Source organism: Sus scrofa, chromosome 9, assembly GCF_054392235.1.
Source record: "Sus scrofa isolate SSC_HxYL_T2T_F1_AM1 chromosome 9, Sscrofa_HxYL_maternal_Yorkshire_Landrace_v2.0, whole genome shotgun sequence".
Classification (NCBI taxonomy): domain Eukaryota; kingdom Metazoa; phylum Chordata; class Mammalia; order Artiodactyla; family Suidae; genus Sus; species Sus scrofa.
Window position 1 is genome coordinate 87,837,962 of NC_139391.1, and position 22,360 is coordinate 87,860,321.

At 34.8% G+C, this 22,360-nt stretch overlaps 1 long non-coding RNA gene across 2 annotated transcripts in view; it reads left to right on the plus strand.

Moving 5' to 3' along the window:
- The window catches only part of LOC110255478 (uncharacterized), a 165,231-nt gene extending 156,143 nt beyond the window's left edge, over positions 1-9,088 (plus strand). Inside the window, exons 4-5 of one of the 2 annotated variants that reach the window (XR_014815892.1) lie at positions 4,525-4,640; positions 5,739-9,088. This is a non-coding gene — a long non-coding RNA (uncharacterized LOC110255478). The remainder of the gene's footprint in view (positions 1-4,524; positions 4,641-5,738) is intronic. The other variant, XR_014815893.1, reaches the window with a different exon arrangement.
- Positions 9,089-22,360: the final 13,272 nt, after the last annotated feature.

Genomic DNA, 22,360 nt, shown 5'->3' on the forward strand with positions numbered 1-22,360 from the left:
ATAATAACATTTGTTAAGAACTGAAAAAATTTTAAGTGCCTCACTGAAACTTTCCTCTAAACAACAAGGCTTCCAATTCTCAGTCCAAGGTAGAGAGGGGCCTTCTAAAAAGAAATTTCCATCTCTTCTGTCTAATAGAATGGACTCTATTTTTATACTCAGGAAGTCCACAAAGTTTCTAAGGGATTATACCAACTTGTACTAAAAGGAACAGTGATCATTCAAAATTAAAACAGGCCTTTGAGACCCCAACTTCCTGCAAGCAGGACATAGCCTGAGAAAGCTAATCAGTTATACATGGAATAGCTCTTAAGGAAAAGGATGACCCACTTGGGAGAGATGGGATCCCAACGGGTATAGTTAAGAGGCATGGAGAATCAATCCGAGAAAGCAAGAAGGAGCTCTAATCAAGGAACTGACATGTGTTCAGCTGAATTTCAAGTTTTCTATGAATCAGTAACCACTATTTTCCTTCTGGCTTTTTTAATGGAATGTTCATTCTACTGTCCTTGTCTGGGCATTGTATATTGAGTTTGTGGGAGTCAGGTAATTTGTCTCCCAGTTTATAGCTCTTCACATCAAGAGGCGCCTCATCTGTACCTGAACATGATTTAGATAATCGGATGCTACAATCTGAGCCTGATACAATAAGGGATGAGACTTTGGGGTACATGGGGAGGGGTGAGGGTATTTTGCTTGAGTTTGCATAATTTGTAGCTGGATTAAAGATGACCAAACCCTTTTACTATTCTTTCCATCAATATGTGGAGTTTATTCCTTTCCTTCTTGAATCTGGGTTGTCCCTATGACAGCTTAACCAATGGAATGTAGTGGAAGTGACAGCGTAATAAACATAGACATCCTTTTTTTTTTTTTTTTTTTTTTTTTTTGGTCTTTTTAGGTCCACATCCATGACATATGGAGGTTCCCAGGCTAAGGGTCAAATCAGAGCTGTAGCCACCGGCCTACACCACAGCCACAGCAATGCCAGATCCAAGCCTCATCTGCAACCCACACCACAGCTCACAGCAATGCTGGATCTTTAACACATTGAGCAAGGCCAGGGATCAAACCTGTGTCCTCATGGATACCAGTCAGATTCGTTTCTGCTGAGCCACGATAGGAACTCCTAGACATCCTTTTAAAAGAGAACTTAGAGCATCTATCTCCTCCCTCTAGGATCTCTCACTCTTGGAACACTTCTTCTTGGAACTCAGCCACCATGCTGAGAAAAGCCCAAGCCACATGCATGGGAAACCTGTGGCTGTTCCAGCTGACAGTCTCAGATGAACTCACAGCCACTAGCCAGCATCAAATGCCAGCCATGTGAACCAGCCATCTTGGCCCTCTAGCACATTTGAGCCTACACTTGATGCAGTCAAAACTGATACTATGAAGTAAGAAAGCCATGCGGCCTTAGCCCAGTCAACACCAACATTAGTGAGAAATAATAAAATAGTTGTAATTTTAAGCCACTAAATTTTTGAGTGGTTTGTTATGCAACAATAAGTAACTGAAATAGAAGTCTTCCCTGCATAGGTGGTAGTGAAGCCACTAGAATGGATGAGACTTAATAGGCAAGTATGTGACATGAAAGAAAAGAGGCTTAGAATAGAATCTTAGAAACTTCAAAACTGCTAGTGAGGAATGAACACAGCAGCAAAGTCTGGGAAATATGTTCATAAAGGTAAAAGGGGATGGAGGAGATTGTCAGTGACCTGTAAGCCAGTGGAAAAGAGAGAAGCCACAGAGGTTAGTGCTAATGAGAGATCAAATGATATACAGCTGATAATTGCTTGTTACATTTAATGACATGGAAGTCAAAGGTGGCCTTAGCAAAAATAGATTTGCAAACTGATAGGGAAGAAGCTAGATTATTAGAGGTAGAGGGAGTTGAAGAGTAAATGAGTAGAGAGAAGATACATGGAAAGATTTAAATTGCTTTTAAATGCTGATGGGAAGGACAAGAGTATAAAAAAATCAGAGTAAGAGAAAAATACAGGTGAGTAATATTTTACTCTTTCCAGAAAAGCTCTTCAAACCACAGAACATCCATTTAGGCACTATCTATGTCCATTGTCCAAACACACAGTAACCTCAAAATAACATTTGTTACAAAGCAGACTTTGTAATAATGTAGGTGCATCATGGACCCAAAAGAAATTATTTACTGACCTATGAAAATGACCTTGTTAAAAATCATGTCCTGAAATCAAGAGTGGAAATTTAACCTTAATATTTCATAGCTCAAAAGACTATCATTTTTAATTTTAGGCAAATTCTTTCTTCTAAGATGGACAGTGAAATTTATCTTTTGAGTAGACCATCCCTTTTGGGGGTAAGAATTATTGGAGTACAATTAAAACTGTCAAAAATACTTACTGGTATGAAAGAGTGTACCAATTTTTTTGCTTGACAGGCTTCTAAGGAATATTGTGGATACATAAGATTGTGGGTAAAGTTAGATGATGCTCTTCTTAAATATATGTCTGTTTGTCCATGAATTTACACACGCAGAAGAGCCTCCTGAGAGCAGAATGGCTTTTACTCTGGGTCTTTGTTTGGATGTTTCAAAGATGTGAAATCTTGCCTAATAGAATGTGTTGCTGTAATCAAGTAAGATTAAGGAGTAGCAACATAAAATAGCACTGAAAGAAAAGGAAGATTCTTAGCTAGTGACTTGGGCTCAACATCAGAAGAGTGTGGCAAGAGAATTTCCTGATAACAGCATATGTCGTGATTCAAGAAGCCGTCTTGACCCAGATACCCAGGTACAAGGGGATGGAGCTTGTCAAAAAACCAGCAAGTTGTTCTTCAGGATGAGGGCAGTTTTCCTAGAAAAATCCTCACTGACAAAGATTCACCCTCCACTGCTCCTTCAGATTCTCTGCAGTCTGAGGAAATCAGTATGCTTAAACTTGGGAAGTTGGGTGAGTCAGGCATATGGCCCACTTTTTTTTTTCTACATCCCTTGACTATTTTAACTGCTTAAATTGCACTTCATCTCTTGGTCAGAATTTTCTTTGCTGACCTGTTTTCTTCTTAAATCAGTCTTTCAGGAAGTTAGCCAAACAGGGAATTTTCATCCTGTTCTCTTCCCACTTTCAGAACTTGGGACTTTCCTTTTTCAGGAAACCATAAAGAAAAGGATAAGTAAACTTCTAAGACCCAGTTAACAAGACCACATATGATAACTTGTTTCTAAGATATTCTTATGAGGCAAAAGCACAAATCAGAACAGAATTTTTTATAATGCATAAGCAACACCTGTTCAATTGCAACTTGTTGCAGCTGGAAGAAAGTAAGCAAAGGGAAAATGGACAAAGTAACTCTTTCAAAAATTAAGATATCCTTTCATTGATTTCTACCCTAGCAGAACAAATCAGGAAGCTACCATAAGCTCAGTCAGTCTCCAAAATACACCTCTGTGCTGGCTTAGCTCCTGCAAAGTACTACCCTCTCTAAACAACATCAATATTTTGACAATAATTGTCTTTTCAAAGGTATAATACTGCATGCATCAAAACTTATGTGCTAGATAGCAATACTTGACCACTTAACTAAGCACTAAAAGACTTTAGTTTTGTGTTCTAATTGTTAACATTCATCAAACACAACAAATACAAAAAAAAAAAAGAGAAAAAAAGAAAAAAAAAAAAAAAAGACAGCAATACCAAAAATGCCGTCTGGATTTTTTAGCACCAAATCATCAATAATAAAATTTCAAAATATTAACCAAATGCTTTCAAATTAAAATTAAGCCAACCAACTTCCAAATTGCAGAAGGTATATAATTAGAGTAGATCTTAACTAACGGGGATTTTGCCTCTCATGGGACATTTGGCAATATCATTTGTTTGTCACAACTCGAGAAAGGGATGCTACTGGCATCAAGTGAGTAGAGACCCAGGGATGCTGTTAAATATCTTCCAAAACACATACCAGCCTCCTACAACAAAGAATGAACTAAAACATATATGGGCCATATTTGAGAAATGCTGAATTACAGTTGTCATAAGTTCAATTTCATTTTCTTTATTTATGAAGCCCCCTCAGGTTTGTGAGAATATAATCATAGCATAGGCAGGTAGGAAGAAATATATGTTCCAATCCATTATGGTTTTCAGGGAATGTAGAGGGAAATTACTATGGCTACATCTGACAACAATACTAGGTTATTAAGTGAAGAGAGTATCAAACAGATTAGAATTTTTGCACAACTCTATCTTTTAGATAAACAAAGTTCAGCAATGCTTTGAAATATGAATAAACTCTCCTGTATTCTGAATTTACAGTAAATTTTCTAGAAGGTTCTAAGCATTGACTTTTCTCATGCAAATGCCATGCAAGGTACCTACAAGCAGAGGGACTACAGATTTCTATAAATGAGTTTAATATTGTAATGGCTGTTTAAAGTTATGAAGAAATTTAATGATATTAAAGTAAAAGTACTACTTAAATTAATTTAGTTAAACTTTATTAACTGGTACCCACTTCCATTAATTTTGTTTTTCCACCATTCAGACTTATATACTAGTTTTCAGAGCCAGCAAAATGAAGAAAAGAATATAGGAACTCTTCACTTTGATTCTGTGGCAATGATCTCAAAAGGCCCAGGGGGAACAAGCAAATTTAAGGAGGTAAGGGGAGCAAATTGACTCTCTGGGAACTTTATTAGGTAAGATGCATGCAGATGGGCTTGAAAAATGGTCCTGTGCTGAAGAGAAGCAAAATCTTCCCTGGCAACATTTTCCTTTCCTTTCCAAACATCTCAAAGAAATGCCGTGATAGGAATTTTGGGAACAAAGTCTATGATCTATGTTTCTTATCATATGCAGAAACCTACTTTAGAAATCCAAATGATAGGCTTGGTGTTAATCTAAATTGAGCCTCAGCAAGGGTGTAACCAGATTACAAAATTTTAATTTTATTTATTATTTTGAATTTTGACAACTCTACAGTGGATGGGGTCATTGTTTTGAAATATATTAAAATCTCCATTAAGAGAGATAGATTTCTTCTGGTTAAAACCCTTTTTTTCCAATGTTATTTTAAAGTGAAAATACTGCGGAAAGTTTAATACATTGTTCTCCTAATAACCATTGAAATTGAAGTTGAATTTATTTAGTCTTTGCTAGTAACAGATTCCTAATTTAGAGATAAAGGGGTAATGATTTTTAAACTAGGATGATGAATTAACCCAGAAGTTCCTTTCCTAGGAGAGATCCTTAGAACACTAAGTTGCCACATGGGGGAAAAAAGATGTCTCTTAAGAGGTTTGGAACATACTGTTTATGTTAATCCTCCTTTGAGATTAAAGAAGCCTTTGAGAAGTACATATTAGAACAGTAAAGCTTTGAGAAACATAGTTATCTGTTTCTAGCAAGTTACAAGTTTTTTATTCAGTTACTTGGTGTAGTCTATAACACTAATTAACATAGTTTGGCATTAATGTCCTGAGTAAATTTTAGGAAATAGGTGACTAGGACATGAATAGTTGTGAAGGATATATTAGCTATCCACTGCTACGTAACAAACTTTATATCCTAGTTTCCATGGGTCAGGGATCAAGAAACAGCTTAGCTGGGTTTACTGTTCAGGGTCTCATAAGGCTGAAAACAAGAGTGGACTAGAACTTGGGTCATATCTGCAGCTCAAGAGCCTCTTTGAATCTTAAGTGTTTGTTGACATAATTCATTTCCTTGTAGCTATAAGACACCAGTGTCTTGCTTTTTCAGGGTGAGCAAGAGAAGAATCTCTGCTGCTTTGTGACCTCAAGTCCCTCCTTTAAAGCATTCACCTGATTAGACTAGGCCCATCCAGAATCAACTCCCTTTTGAAGAACTTAAAAGAGCTGGTTAGGAACCTTAAAAGTACCTGTAAAATCTTTTCACTTTTGCCATAATATGTAATCTAATCATGTGATGATGTCCATTATAGTAACGGGTCCCACCTACGCTCATGGGCAGGGGATTACACAAACACTTGGTACGAGGAGACAGGAATCATGGGCCCATCTGGGGATCCAGTCTAGTACATTGGGGAACTTGAAGAAAAGCAATACCCAGTATAGAGAGCTCAAAAGAGAGGGAAAAGAATCATAAAAGGATCTGAGACACACTATTAGCCTATTTCCCAAAGGCCTACCTATAGTCAATGTTCCAATAGAAATAATTAGCATATCACAGACCTCATTCTTCAGACTTCTTCACTTAAAAGACGAAGTAGTTAGTTTTACTAAAATCACTGGCAAAATAGAACCATATTTCTATTCAGGTACCTATTGCTGAAAGTTTATAGCCAGGGCTAAAATAAACATACAAAATATTTTCTGGCATCTTTCCAGATATCCTAAGATATTATCATTCTGGTATTTTCTTCTAATAAACATTTAGGCCCATTAAGCCATAATGCAAAGGAAAAAAACATATTGTTTCAAATCTGGCCAGTAATGAAAAAAAAAAATGATCATGCTTTTCTTAAGAAATAGAAAAATACATCAATTGATACATAATACAAGCCAAATAGAATTTGTCAGAATTAATTTCTAGTGACTAGAATCTAGATTTCAGAAGTCATATTTTGTCCAAGTTTATCTTCACTAAAAGACTAAATTATTTTCTGATTATAATGGCTTTTAAAATATTTTAACTATATCTTGACAATAAATAATCTTTTTTTAAAATCTGCCTAACTTTTACATTATGCTTAAGAGGAAGAAATAAAATAATAGAAAAAGGGAAGACGAAATAAAATATTTTTATAATTAACTTTCTTAAATAACATTTTTTAATTTCAAATACAAATCACAGAAAATAACCTAGACTGATATCTGTCTTTGTTTTATTAAGTCATACATAATATGCTTTTTTAAGTGAAAGTAGAGTCTCATTCCTGTATTTACAATCATGGTTTTCAGCCTATTGATTTAAAAAGTATTTTGCTTCTCTTTTCAACAGGAAGTATGAGATCACTGATAAAGCTTAAGCCCATATGTCTTGATAGAGCACTGTTCTCTGTAGAAGTTATTCTCTGTACTTATTGCATATTTTAAATTATTTATATTTCAGAGGAAAGGGTTAGCTAGGTGATTTACGTACTAGTGGTAAAACCCCAGTCCACAAAACTAGCTGTACAGAAGACAAGTGAAGTTTACTTCAAAACTGTTAACGGATATTTTTGAGAATTATATTATTGTCTTAACTCTGCAAGTAAGAGTGAAAAACAAAAGTTCCTTTTGGAGAAATAGAACAACAGATCCAAGTTTTAAATCCCACTGGACTAGGACATAAATCAGATAGAAAGATACAATTTCATACAGAGCTGATTCTCTATTAGAAAGGGGATGTGGGCTCTGAGAGGCATGCACTTAATTCTGACTTATGCACACCACATTTTTTCCATGGAATTGTACAAATTACCCTGTGAAAAAGGTTAATCAAATGTGTACTGTGACTTAGGAGAAAATGCCTGGGATGGCTGACCAATTCGATTCATATCTGCTGGTGGAGATCCATAATGTCTCAATTCTTAATTATCTAGTCTTTTGTGCATTAAAAAAATGGCCAATAAAATGTCAGCCAAGAAACACACTGTTCATTCCTTTCAGGTTTATTTTAAACCTATTGCACTTAGGCTAGAACTAAATCAATTTTTCATGAATATCTACCCCGGTAGATTACACCTCAAGCCAGTTCAGCTCCCCAGAGAATTTTAAAAAAGAGATTTATCAAGTAACAAGTAACACCTCAGGAAAAAGAAACAGGGTTTTTAATTGCTTTGTGCGCTCCATAATTGAAGGCAGGCACCTTCTTGAGGCACTCACTGCCAGGAGGAGTGAGACTCCAGTTGGCCCTGCCTAATTAATCCTGTGATACAAACCTTCTGGCTTCAATTTTCACATTTCTGTCTCTTTTTAGAGGTGATAATAAAACTAAAAATTTATGTTGGTTACTGTATGACTATAACTGTGCCAGCGGAACACAAATAAAACCATATGGGCTAAGGAGACCTTGTCTCCACATTTCTGGTTTCCTCTGTGGTGTGAGGCACAGGGGCAAGCTTTGTGCTAACAAGAAAAGGTAGGGAAAATTCAGGAGCGGGGCAGACGTGCAGGTCAACTCCTTCTTGTGAGTTTGCTCTGTTAGGATGACTCATTGAAGTATATGCCTCTTTTATTGACAAAAAAATTTTTTTTCCTCAAAATAGAATTGTATGCTCTGAAGCTCAACGGCTCAGTGACTACATATCACAAAACTGCACAAAAGCTTTTAATGAAAGACAAATTGGACAGCTTAGCCTTTAAAAAAGCTGTCAGAGTGACAAGTGCAAGGTCTTTAATCTTAATAGCTTACATATTAAAACTAGTATAAAACATTGTCTGTGGGAGCAACAATGTCTGCAGTAGAGCTATGATGCCTAATGTAACACATCACAAAGTGGCTCCATTTTTGACACAGGTCAAAATTATTTTGCTTTTATGGAGAATATGATTTGTAATGTGACATTATTATTAAATTCCTATAGAATGAAATCTATATAAAGAACAGGTGTCATTAAAAATGCCTCATCAATAATACATAGTCACAGGACAAAATTTAGAAGCACAAAAGCATATGGATTTGTCTTTATATTTATTGTGAGGCACACAATTTGTGTTATTTAAAATGTAATATGAAATTACTAAAGCCATTGTATCATTGACATTTTGAGCATTTTTTTCTGTGTAATATTTATTTTTCCATCGGGTTATACCAACGGCATGGTTATTTTCAGTGGAGTACATATTTGAAAAGAACATTGTGTCATGCTGTCCATATACATGTCATACATTTTTTCAAAGGAAGAGAAATTTTCAAAAATTATGAAACCTCGATTTTTTTGGGTACTTAAGATTTTCACAGGTATATGACTTTCTTTAGCTTTATTTTTTTAAAATTGATGTTTATGTATTTTGAACTGAATTTATACTCTTTCTGCTGAATTTTTAAAAATATGGGAGCCATCTGGTGGTCAACAATTATATTTTTTTCTTAAAAATAAAAAAAAAATTGTGTCTTTCAAAATAAAGTGTTATTCTATTTTGTAAGATTGGTTGGTTGGTTGGTTTTTTAGTAGAAGCATTTTAACAAAGGTACTTATTCTCTACTCTCACACACCTAGGTAAGTGGATTCTGAATGTGAAACCAACTTTCCAAATACTCCTTTTTCACTGGACATACTATTTTAATAAACATCATATGGATTATTATTTCCATATATTTCATTCATTTACATATAAGTGCTTTAAATTATGCAGAGTTGAGAAATAATATGTGAGTTTTCATGCTTTTTAAAACAAAACAAGTTATTTTTTAGAACATTCTTCATAAGGGTCTAGTTTATAATATGTGAGTTTTCACGCTTTTTAAAACAAGTTATTTTTTAGAACATTCTTCATACGGGTCTAGTTTAGGGAACTAGATTCACAATTTCTTAACTCTATACAGATATGGAATAAAATTTTTGAAGGAAAGATTAAAATATTAAAACCATAAAGGCTCAAGTTCTAGCCAGTGATGAGGAAAACATCAAAACGGATTTGGGGTTAATAGCATCTCTTGAAATTCTACATGCCTTCATTCAGATTTCATCTTTGAAACCAGTATATTGAATATATATACATACATATACACATATTGTATAAATATATATGTACACACATATAAAACTAGGCCTTTTGTGAATGTGTTAATATATCATTTCACTCTAATCTCTAACTTATAACTAACAATAGAGTTGTTTTTGTTGCTATCATTAGACTTGGTTAGTTGTTTTTACTATTAACATACACTATTTACTACATGGCAAGTTCTTGACTAAAAGCTTTTATAAATGATCTCACTGAATCCATGTAAAATACTACCTAGTATCTCCCATTTAACAAATGAGGCATATGAGGCACAGAGAAGTAATTTCAATATGACTGGATGGCTTTGACTTAACCTCAATTCTAATTCAAAATACTTTATTTTTATCATTCAAAACCAAAATGACCACAAGACACTCCAATTACTTACAGTTTTACTGTGTTTTCAATAACATAACTATGCCTTCAATCAACTTTGAACTAGTAGGTAAGGTACTTACCTTATCATCTAAATCTGTTACTTCTCTACCAAGTAATGAGGAAGGTAAATTAATACAAAGAAATCAAAGAATGCCTATGAAATTGTCACCTACCACTTTAGTCTACAGGCACTCTTTCTTCTTCCTCACCAGGAACAACTCTTCTCCCCTTCCATTCATGTTCAATTCTCTATCTGCTCCACCTCTGGAGTTTGTGGAGGTACCAATCTTAAAACTGAGGAGATTGGGCGTGTAAACCAGGCTTGGCCACAGTGACGCATTAATTCAAGAGACAACAGGGAAATTGCTGTCTGTGACATTCCTTGGGATATTTGTGGTCTGGGAATAAGGATGGTGAGAACTCTTTCCTCTTTCGGATCCCTAAGTTGAAATGGTATAAGTATGAAGCTGTGCTCACCCCTGGGCCCCCTGCCAACCTCCTCAACACACAGACACTTCAGTACTTGAAGGGATAGAAGAGAATGAGGTAAACAACCATGGAAATATGAGGCAAAGCAGAAAGCCTAGAAAAGATAATAGGCTGCTTGTCTACCCCTAAGATCCCCAAAGCAGTGTCCTTACAGGAGTTTCTTCAGTGTCTGAGCTACCTCAGAATCCTTCTAGGAAACCTGTAGTGGTGGTTCATTGAGTTTTGTTTTTCTTGTTGCTATTTTGGCTTAAGCTAGTGTGAGTTGGTTTTTGTCACTTGAACACAAGAAGCCATTAAAATCAAATAACAATTGCAAAATATTAAGTTCCTTATGGCAGAAATCAGGGATAACCGCTGTTTAGCCAATAGTATCTTCTAAGTGTGTTTTACAATAAACAATTTCCCTAGGAAAAAAGCCAATGTGCCTGCATATGGCAGGGAAGTGTGACACAAAGCTCCAGACTGGTTGCAGCAAACACAGGAATGAGCCAATTTCCAAAAGCTCAACAGTTTTATCCCCACCAGCATGTAATTTTTGTTTTTATCTCACCCTTATACGTGTAAAACTGGACTCAAAATTTGCCCACTTCAGGAAACACACAAACACACACTCACCTTCCTAATTTGAATGTGACCGTTCAGGCCAAGAAATAATTCTTTTTGAACCCCATCTTCTATGAGACATCAATATGTCGTCCATAAGTGGCAGACATATTGGAAGAAATAGTGTTAATGTGAAGGAATTCAGAACAAATTTAGCTAGTGTGACTAAAGACAGAGAATGAAATAAACCAAATAACATATGCTTTCAAGGTGGAGCCCTCTAGCTTACTGTCCTAGCTTTGCACATATCAGTTATGTAAATGATTTAGTCTCCCTTAATGTCCATTTCCTTTTCAATACAAGATATGAATACCATAGTCAATGTCAAGAGTGGAGATAAGCTATGAAAAGAACCTAAAATACTCAATAAATGGTAGGCATTGCTGTGGATATAGATTTTTCCTAATATTAGTATTATTAAGTGTGCATATACTTCTGTTAACTAAAGCACAAAAAAATCACAAGACAAGGAGAAAAAGTTCAATTCTTTTTTTTTTTTAACTGATTTTGCTTTTTCTGAATATTCACAATGAGCTTATTCTAAAGATCTAGCAATCAAAATTAATAGCTGAAAAATGTGCTGAAGTATAACAGCTTTGTCATTATTGCAAACATTATTCTTTTGTGATTTTTTTCAGTGAATCTTATCATTTATGTGTTTCCAAATATCCCATTGATTTATCTTTTGTTTTCTAAAATATGGTGAGAGAAATTTCAGTTTCACAACTCAGCCCCGTGACATTTATTCATGAGGTGCACAGTGTATTATATAATCTCTACTCAATCATTATTAGATGTATATTTGGACAAAACTATTGTATGAGAATATTCCATCTGAGAAGGATTTATTTAAAACAGAGTGAAGCCAAGTTTGAAAGTGATGCCCATTACATATGATAAAATATCTCAGTGGTTCCCAAATCTTTTTGCTCACTGCAATCAGTGGGAAACTAAGTACTGAATTTCACTCCCCATTCACCTGCTAGATTTATCATTTAATTATCTGGGGTGTGGCCTCAGCTTTGAAATTTTGAAAAGACCATGTGGTTATTCTAATGTGCAGCAAGTTTAGGAAACACTAAACCAGCTTCCCTGCTACATCTCTCATCATTACTGAAGTAGTTTCTAGTTGTTTCAAGTATATTTCTCTAAGTTCAAGAGTTCATTAGAGAAGGGGGGCAGACACCAGAAGTAAGAGAGGCTACAACCCTTTTATCTGTAAAAAGGTCATCACACCAAAAACCTATAACAATGAAAAGACAGAGAACTATAACTCAGATGAGGGAGAAAGGAAAAACCCCAGAAAATCAGCTAAGCAGCAATGAGCAGATTCTTAGCCTCCAGGAAAAACACTTTAGATTGTTGATGCTGAAGATGATGCAAGACGTTGGAAATAAACTGGAGGCAAAGATGGATAACTTACAGGAAACACTGACCAAAGAGATACAAGATATAAAACTTAAACAAGAAGAGATGCAAAATACAATAACTGAAATAAAAAATTCACTAGAAGCAACCAACAGCAGAATATAGGAGGCAGAAGAACGAATAAGCGAGGTGGAGAACAGATTAGTGGAAATTATGGATGCGGAACAGAAAAGAGAAAAAAGATTGAAAATAAATGAAGAGATTCTCAGAGAACTCTGGGACAATGTTAAACGCACCAACATCCGTATTATAGGGGTGCCAGAAGGAGAAGAGAGAGAGAAGGGGACAGAAAAAATATTCCAAGAGATAATAGCCGAAAACTTCCCTCACATGGGAAAGGAACCACTCACTCAAATCCAGGAAGCACGAGTACCATATAAAATAAACCCAAGGAGGAATACACCAAGACATATTAATCAAACTAACCATAATCAAAGACAAAGAGAAAAATCTTGAAAGCAGCTAGGGAAAACAAACAAATAACATACAAGGGAACCCCAATAAGGTGATTGGCAGATTTTTCAGCAGAAACTCTGCAGGCCAGAAGCGAGTGGCATGATGTACTTAACGTGAGGAAAGGAAAAAACCTCCAACCAAGATTACTCTACCCAACAAGGCTCTCATTCAGATTTGAAGGAGAAATCAAAACCTTCACATATAAGCAAAAGTTGAAAGAATTCAACGACACTAAACCAGCCTTACAACAAATACTAAAGGAACTTCTCTAGGCAGAAAAGAAAAGACAGCAACAGGAAACAAAAATTCCACAAATGACAAGGCTCACCAGTAAAGGTATATATACAGTAAAGATACAAAATCATCCATGCACTATTATACCACCAAAATCAGAAATCATGAGAAGAGGTGGGTACAAATGCAGGACACTGGAGATGAACTTGAAATTAAGAGAACAACAATTTAAAACAATCTCATATACATATAGACTCTTATATCAAAACTTCAGAATAACTGCAAACCAAAAATCTACAATTGATACATAAACAAGGAATCTCTGAAGAAAAAATATATCTCATAGTAAATAAGTGCATAATCCACCATGAAGGGGGTCATTTGATATCATTCTTGGAATGCTGAAGTCTTCTTACATCTGATTCGGATTTCCTCTCCATCAAAGAATTTATGATAATTATAATTAAATAATAAAACTGTACAATTAAATAATATAGGTCTACAATTGTATTATTAATAACCATTTCTCTCCATGGTACAATGTAAGGTCTATAATGTCTTGTTTATCACATTACCTAGAATGGTATAATGCCTTTATTGAAGAATCAATGAGATGTAACAAATTGTGAGGACATATTTATATAGTTACGCATTTTTTAATCAACTTATGAATTTTATATTTTATTTATTTTCAGAGGGCATATTATTTTTGTTATTCTTACCAGTTAAGTTATTCTTAAAAAAAAAAAAAGAAAGAATTCATTAGAAAAACTTTCACTGAAAAAAAAAACTTTTTTCCATCATTACATCAAATTAATGCATTTCATTTTCTAATATTCCACATATTCAGGTATGGACTAAAGAGCAATGAAAAAAGGTACAAGACACAAATTCAGTCATAAAATGCTTATGGTAGAGGTCACATGATAGAACGAATACACATAAAAATATTAAAATTCTAAATTCCTCTTTAGGAATAATATTCCTAAAAGGAATTAATCACTTAAAGACAGTGAAAATATTTTTTCAAACATAAGCAAACCATGTAACTATAGCCACCCTAGAGGACTTTCCCAATAATTTTCCTTACACATACCAAGATTTTCTTTGGTAAATGTTATAGAAGTTTTATTAAAATTGAGACTGATGTCTAGAAACTGCTTGGATTGATGTTAATCTACCCTGGAGGTGACCAGACAGCTACAAACATGCAGCCTTTGATTCATAATAATACTCTCTCAATTCCTTGAGTCTGCTATCCAGTCCATTCTGTATGGATACATCAAATGCTTATGCTGAGGCTTTGGTGAGTGAAAGGCATTAAGGTGTCTATAGTATCCACAGCCTTCATTATTATAACAAAAAACAGAGAGGAAAGTCTACATGTACACAGATACCTTACTGCTTTCTAAAAATCCCAACTGGAGTTCCTGTCATGGCTCAGTGGGTTAAGGACCTAACACTCTCTCCCCAAGTATATGGGTTTGATCCCTGGCCTCACTCAGTGGGTTAAGGATCCAGCATTATCACAAGCTATGGCATAGAGTCACAGATGCGGCTTGGATCCATTGTTGCTGTGGCTGTAGTGTAAGCCTGCAGCTGCACCTCCAATTCAACCCCTACCCCGGAACTTCCATATGTCACTGGTGTGGCCATAAAAAATAAAATTTTTAAAAATTTAAATTTTTTCTTAAATAAAAAAATAAATTCTTTTAAATCTCAACTAGCACCACAGCTTGGCATTACTAGATTTCCAAGTTTTTTGTCCAAGAGTGCAATCTCTCCATCAGGCCTATGGTGAAGAAAAAGTGTGATAATGTAAGACAGCACTTAGCACTGTGCCTGAGACATAAATGTTTGTTTAAAAAAAAAAAAAGGATCATGTCCAATTCCACTGCCTTAAATGATTGGATTAATTTCAATAGTCTTCCTAAAATATTCCTTGAAGTCATTTATAGGAGAAGCACTATCTCACTTTAATGAAATTAATGTCAGCTGCTCCCAAACATGTTAATTTCCTTTTAATTTGGGATGGGTTTCCCTTAATCAGAGTGTACTCTTTCAAAAAAGAGTACTTGTAGATTCCTAAATCTGAAGATATCCAAGCCTATTCTTGCCAAAACAAGTTATGAAAGGGATGCATAAATAATTGGAGGAAGAACAACAGTTTACTTCTCTGCCCTTCATTAAGTCTTTGCTCTTTTCCCAGCCAAGAAGGAGGAAACCAAAGTCATAGAACATCTGAACTCTGTCCAAATTTCAGTTGTACTTTAAAATTTCAGGTTAGGATGCATAATATATTAACACTATACAACTTTTATTGTGTTCACTTTAAAATTTATATTAAGTAGATTGCTACATTATGGTAATGTACTAAATTACCTAAAGCAAAGTAATACAATGATTAACTGACTATAAACATTGGTTTATGGTCAGATTATAAAGTATTACAATGATTAACATTATGCATTTTCATAACACTAGAAAATTGCAGGATGAAATATCTGTGGATTGACTCAGTGCCATTAGGAATAATAAAACAGTGGTGTAACTCAGTCTCAAGTTACATCTTGAGAGTAAACTTGGTTTTAAATCTCCTCTCTAAGTGGTCGAGAAATTCATTAATTTAAAATGCCTCAGGCTTGCCAAACACAAGGTAGAGAATGCAAGTATTCATGCAAATTTATGATATGAAGGAAAATAGGGCTTATCTAACAGTTTTTAAAATTCTTTTTCTCTCATATTCGGCTATAGGACAATCAGAACACATCAATTTTATTTATTATGTGTTCTTTGAATGATAAAATAAAATTAATATACTCAAGATTTATCTCATCTTCTTTCAAAAATTAATTTGAATTGGGTTACAAACTTGAAAATACACTCTCAGATTTAAAGAAGCCTAGTTCATCAGCTCTACAACATAGCATAACAGCCTGATGGTAGAGAGCAGATAGGCCGGAGAAATGAAGGCCTGCAGAAGTTATGATAGAACTCTTTTTTGAGATTTGTTAATTTTTTATTACTCAATGAGTTTTATTACTTTTATACTTGTATGACCATCATCACAACCAAATTTTATAGCATTTCCATCCCAAACGCCAAGTGGATACTCCCACCCCCCCCAACATGCCTCATTTGGAAACAGTAAGTTTTTCAAAGTCTGTAAGTTAGCATCTGTTCTGCAAAGAAGTTCATTGTGTCCTTTTTTTAGATTCCACATGTAATTTAACTTGATTCCACATGTAATTTAATTTCATATAACATTTGATGTTGGTGTCTCACTGTCTGACTGACTTCACTTAGCATGATGATTTCTAGGTCCACCCATGTTGCTGCAAATGCCCTTATTTCTTTCCCTTTAATGACTGAGTAATATTGCATTGTGTATATGTACCACATCTTCTTTATCCACCCCTCTGTCCATGGACATTTAGGCTGTTTCCGTGTCTTGGCTATCTATTGTACATAGTGCTGCAGTGAACACTGGAGTACATATATCTTTTTGAGTCATGGTTTTCTCTGGATAGATATCCAGAAGTGGGATTCCTGGATCAAATGTTAATTTTATTTTTAGTTTTCTGAGGAGTATCCATACTGTTTTCCACCATGGTTGCACCAATTTACATTCTCACCTACAATTTAATAGGGTTCCCTTTTCCCCACACCCCTTCCAGCATTTGTTGTTTGTAGACTTTTTGATGATGGCCATTCTGGCCAGTGTAAAGTGGCACTTCATAATGGTTTTTATTTGCATTTCTCTAATAATTAGTGATGTTGAACATCTTTTCATGTGTTTTATGGCCATCTGCATGTCTTCTTTGGAGAACTGTTTAGATCTTCTGCCCATTTTTTGATGGGGTTGTTTGGTTTTTTTTTAGTATTGAGCTGCAGAAGGTGATTGTTTTTGAAGGTTAAGGGTTGGAATAAGGTACATACCAATATAAGATATTTGGGCATCAGGTAGATGTCTATAGAAAAATCAAAGTGGTAGACTAATGCTGGAGACTGCAGCAGCAGAATTATCTGGCCTTGAATTCTTATGTTGTGTATATAACTGCTATAAAATCTTAGAAAAATTACCTGAATTTCACTATCTATAAAATGGACAGCCTCTTAGTTGCTGAATGAATGAAATAAATTTGTAAAGTGACTGGATCATAATTGATAATAAATCACTGTTATTTTTATTAATGTTATTATTAAAACTATTACTAGTTGATTACAATTAGTTAGTTATTATTAGATTCTAATGTTCGGGAATAGAGTAAAGCCAAATTGGAAAGGCCAGTTTAGGAATACTGGCTTGAGGAAAATGATATGGGCTTGGGAAATTGTACTAAACCCTAAAATACACATGCTGATCATTTTATATTACAGAGCCTCACACCTCCCACAATGATAGCTGCCCAGTCCTAGGAGAGGAAGTAGAAGAGTCTGAGGCTTTCTTGAAACTGGGCTTCTATTACAGATATCACTTCCTCAGTAGTTAATCCATCACAATATAATTACTTATGTTTTTGTCTACTTTTTTCTACATTATGAGCAGTTTTCAAAAAGGGGGTCATATTTTCAATAATCCTGGCTCCCAACATAGTTACAGCCTTTTAACAGATGCTCAATAAAGATAGGTTGAACTAACATAATGAATGCTAAGAGAAAACAGAAATTTTTCAAATGAATGACTCTTATCACTGGTCTATAATGTTTTAACACTCATTGGTATTCATATATTCATTTAATGAATTTTATAAACTTCCACTGGCATCCATATATCTATTTAGCTGCTTGTATGAAAATTTCTTTCCTTCTTTTTCTATCATCTAACATACTAAAAGTAAGAATTAATTGAACAAGTCAATCATCATTTTCCTGTGGTGTTTTTCTCATATTGCACAACATAGCTATAAACTGAGTAATATTAGATTTTTCAACATGGCCACTATAACATAATGTTCTAGAAACCAGTGTAAGTCAAACTCATTGGTTCTTATTGCCCCCAAGAATGTTAGTGTAATGCTCCTGTGTTGGGTGGGTTGTGTGACAGGCAAAATGACACTAAATCTATTTCATATCCATAGAAAGGAGAATTTAATATTCCGCAATAATAGTGTACCTATATAGGCAGAGTTTAGTGGGTTTTTTTCTTTCTTTTTTACTTATTTTAGTTCCATGCCTTTCTGTAAAGTACCCAAATCCCTGCTGAACTTAATTTTGTTCCATTTTTCTTACCCTCAAAGAATTTGGAGAATAAATTTTAGATATCATTATCAGCATATAAACTAATTCCTAAAGCAAAAACTCTCTCAAAATGTGGTGTGTAGCCTATCTTTTTTAATTGGTATGTATATACAGAAATTTTCATCATCCACACATGCACCTTCAATGAGCAATGTATATTGGTTTTGTGACTCTTTCTCTCTGTTCTGATTATGTTTATGGAAATTCAATTTTATATCTGTTGAATATAATAAAAAGTTGAGGCTTACATTGTGTATGTGTTGTTTTAAGTTTATTTTCTAAGTAATTCATCTTCGTTGTGTTTCATCAAAATGTCATTCTATGACAGATTGGGGGAAAAAAGGAAAAAGAAGCTAGTTCTCCATCACACATAGTTTGAGAAGCACTGTCTAAGAATATTATGGCCTTTTCCCCTTATACAATTTCATCAAAAAAATGCTAAGAATTTTTAACTTAAATCTAAACAAGTTTAAAAAATTAAATCTTTTCCAGGTACTGCATTCCATTTGTTATTTCTGTGGGTGCAAAGTAAACATTACTTTAACAAACCACACAGTTATCAAAACTGAGTTTAACAACAACAGATCTAATCATGTTACTTCCCTGCTTAAAATGTTTCAATGGCTTCTCCTTAACAAATAACTTTTATGCTTTAGAAGGCTTGAAAGATGCTCCAAGATCTGCCTCTGATTATTTTTTACCTTCATCTTCTCTCCATTCACTTGGAGACCACAGACGTCACCAGGGCTCTGAATATAGAGGTTCACTATCTCCATGTAACCCTCTTCTCTCTTTCTCTGAAAATCTTCACCAACACATACACACAAATATATGTGCACACGTGCATACACCTATGTACACTTTCTAATATTGTTAATAATTACTCTTCCTTTAGAGGTCATACTACAGGGAACTTTCTCCTGAGTCCCTGGCCTCGTACTGATACTGTTAGTTCTTTCAGTTTTCCTTCTATAAAATTTACTACATATGTAAAATATTGTTAATAGTTATGTTTTTCACTGGACCATGGCCCTGTAAGGTCAAGGAACTGATTTCTCTCTAGGCATATGTATCTGACACATTGTGGGTTCTCAATATTTATTAAATGAATTAATGCATAAAAGTCACATGAACTGGTGAATTATAATTACAAATTCTCATAAATTCTTCATTTGATTCATATATTTCTGCAATACCCTCATAACATGGTGAAGCCATTATAATTATGTTAACTTATAGAAAGAATGTTATCATCTCTCATCTATTTAAAAATCTTACTATTATGTACATATTTCCTCTATAGTATTTGCTGTACAAACGCATTTGTTGTCAAAAAATTCAGCTTGTCATCTGGCAGTTTATTTTTCCAACTTGTCAAGGGTGTTTAAATTTCTAATTCTTTCCTCAGTTTGATACAAAAATTGACTAAGACAAACATGATCCTGGAAAGAGGAGTGTGATAAAATCTCTTGAATTCATTGTAGTTGATGTTAAGTTGAAATTTCTGATTAATTTATACTAACTTCATCTGTAGCTCCATCTTCAATTTATGCTTTTCCACCCACTTTTGTCTTTTAAAATAACACCTATTTTCTTCAATTTAGGAATTAATTATTAATTTTAAAAGACTTGTTTCTGAAGTTCTCATTATGGCCCAGTGGTAACAAAATTGACTAGTATCCATGAGAACGCAAGTTCAATCCCTGGCCTCACTCAGTGGGTTAACAATCCCACAATGCCATGAGCTGTGGTGTAGGTTGCAAATATGGCTTATATCTGGCATTGCTGTGGCTATGGCATAGGCTGACACCTGCAGCTCCAATTTGACCCCTAGCCTAAGAACTTTCATATGCCACAGGTATGGCACTAAAAAGAAAAAAAAAAAAAATTTGTTTCTGGTCCACCTTCTAGGAGACAAACACTGTGATAAGGACTTTTACAAAGACGTCATACTCATTGTACACCTCTGGGAGCCTGAATCCTAGAAAAGTAAAGTGATCTGTATTAAATGAAGTAGCTAAACCCTAGGAAAGCCAAAATCCAAGCCCAAGCTGACTGACTTCACACCTAGTACTATTTCAAGTACTCTTCTTATCATCATCTCTGATATTTTCTAAAAATGTATTTGGTTTCTCCAAAAGCTCTTTTAAGATAATAAAAGTATAAAATCATTGCCCTTGAAAATTGCAAATAAAAACACTTTCAGTTCACTCTTTATACCAAATAGAAACTATATAACAGTGAAACATAACCATAACCATGTGCTTAAGCATGTCCGTTTATCATGGTTAAGCACATAGGGTGATTTTTTTGTGGTCAATAAAAATAATGACTGAGTGAGTCCTATGTCATCATGGATGGACTGATGGGAAAGGAGCAGTAATTCAATGTGTTCCTAAGTCAAGTAAGTTGCCTTGACAGCAATGGCAATGAGCAAAAGTATGTCTGTACCCTTAAAATTCAAACTTACTTTAAAAATTTTTGAGAGGAAAATCTAGCAATCTGTATGTTTCTACCAAGTCTAAGAGCATATAAGGTGTGAGACAGAGATGGATTAATTTGGTTTATGTTCCTTTCCTAAATGACAATGCAATCAGAGTGGCTGTCATTCCCCCCCCCCCCCGTTAGAGTCTCCAACTCTAGATGGGGGGAATGAGGCAGAATAATAACTCAAGTAGTTAGTGTAGGACCATGGACTTTGATGCATTCTTTGATATGGCTATTGATCAACATTTGTGGCTTAAGGGCTCCAGGGAGTAACATCTCCACAGACCTTGTTTACCATATGGACTGTATCTACACCCAGAAGGACATTAATCTCTACCCACTCCTCAACAGATAGAAAAGGAATGAGAGGAATGGTGACTCAGTCTAAGGGAAGATAAGAGCAAAGAAACCATAAAACTTATGGTGCATTCTCACCCCTAAAACCCCTATTGGACAAGGACTGATATAGGTAACTGGGCAAGGCCAATGGGAGAAAACCACATCTTTCTGGACCCCACGTTGGTAACCCCCATCTTTATAGGGGTTTAAAAACACCTATAGAACAATAGAGAGGGGGACTCTTCTTCCCCTTCCCAGCCTGTCTGGGGAGCTGTTTCTCTCCTGTAATAGACTTTGCCTGCTTGCAGCCTATGTGTTCTTAAAGATCATTCTTCAGCTCCAAGAACTGGATTAGAGTAACATCTTTCCGGCATCAACAGTATTTGCTTTATACCATATTCATTAGCTCTATCCACTCATCTACTCAAGTACAGATACAGAGAAAGAAGGGAATGTGCTTCCTGTGAAATGGAGGCCACATCCAAAGAAACATTCAATCTTGTCTATAGATCATCACGTTACTCAAATTCTATGCTCTAAGGATATTGGTTCTGTTGCTTAGAACTTATTGCAAATGTCACCAAGCTAATTATCTAATTAGTCACAGAATGAGTTTTCTGGCACAGCACATAATATGACCAGCTATGTCACCAAAGTTTGCTACTGATCACAAGTGGGGTCAGATATGACAGTCTAATTGCCACGAACATAAGTTAAAATAAATGAAGTTAATTCATTTGCCATTTCATATGAAAGGAAACCTGAAAACGCATCTGTGGAAACCCTAGTAATTTAAGTCATTGGTTATGAGTTAGCCTCTTAAACATGTACCTGTTAATTGTGTTATATATGCTTATATAAAATCAATCACCATTAGCCTTCTTAGCAAATAAAACCAAAAACTTTAAAACAAAATACCCTTCAAACCAGCAGTAGATGCCTAGTTTTAAGTATGAGGTTTTATTTGTTTTTTGTTTTTTGGTTTTTTTCTTCTCACAATATAACTTTGCCCCATAAGAATATAGAATCCTCTTA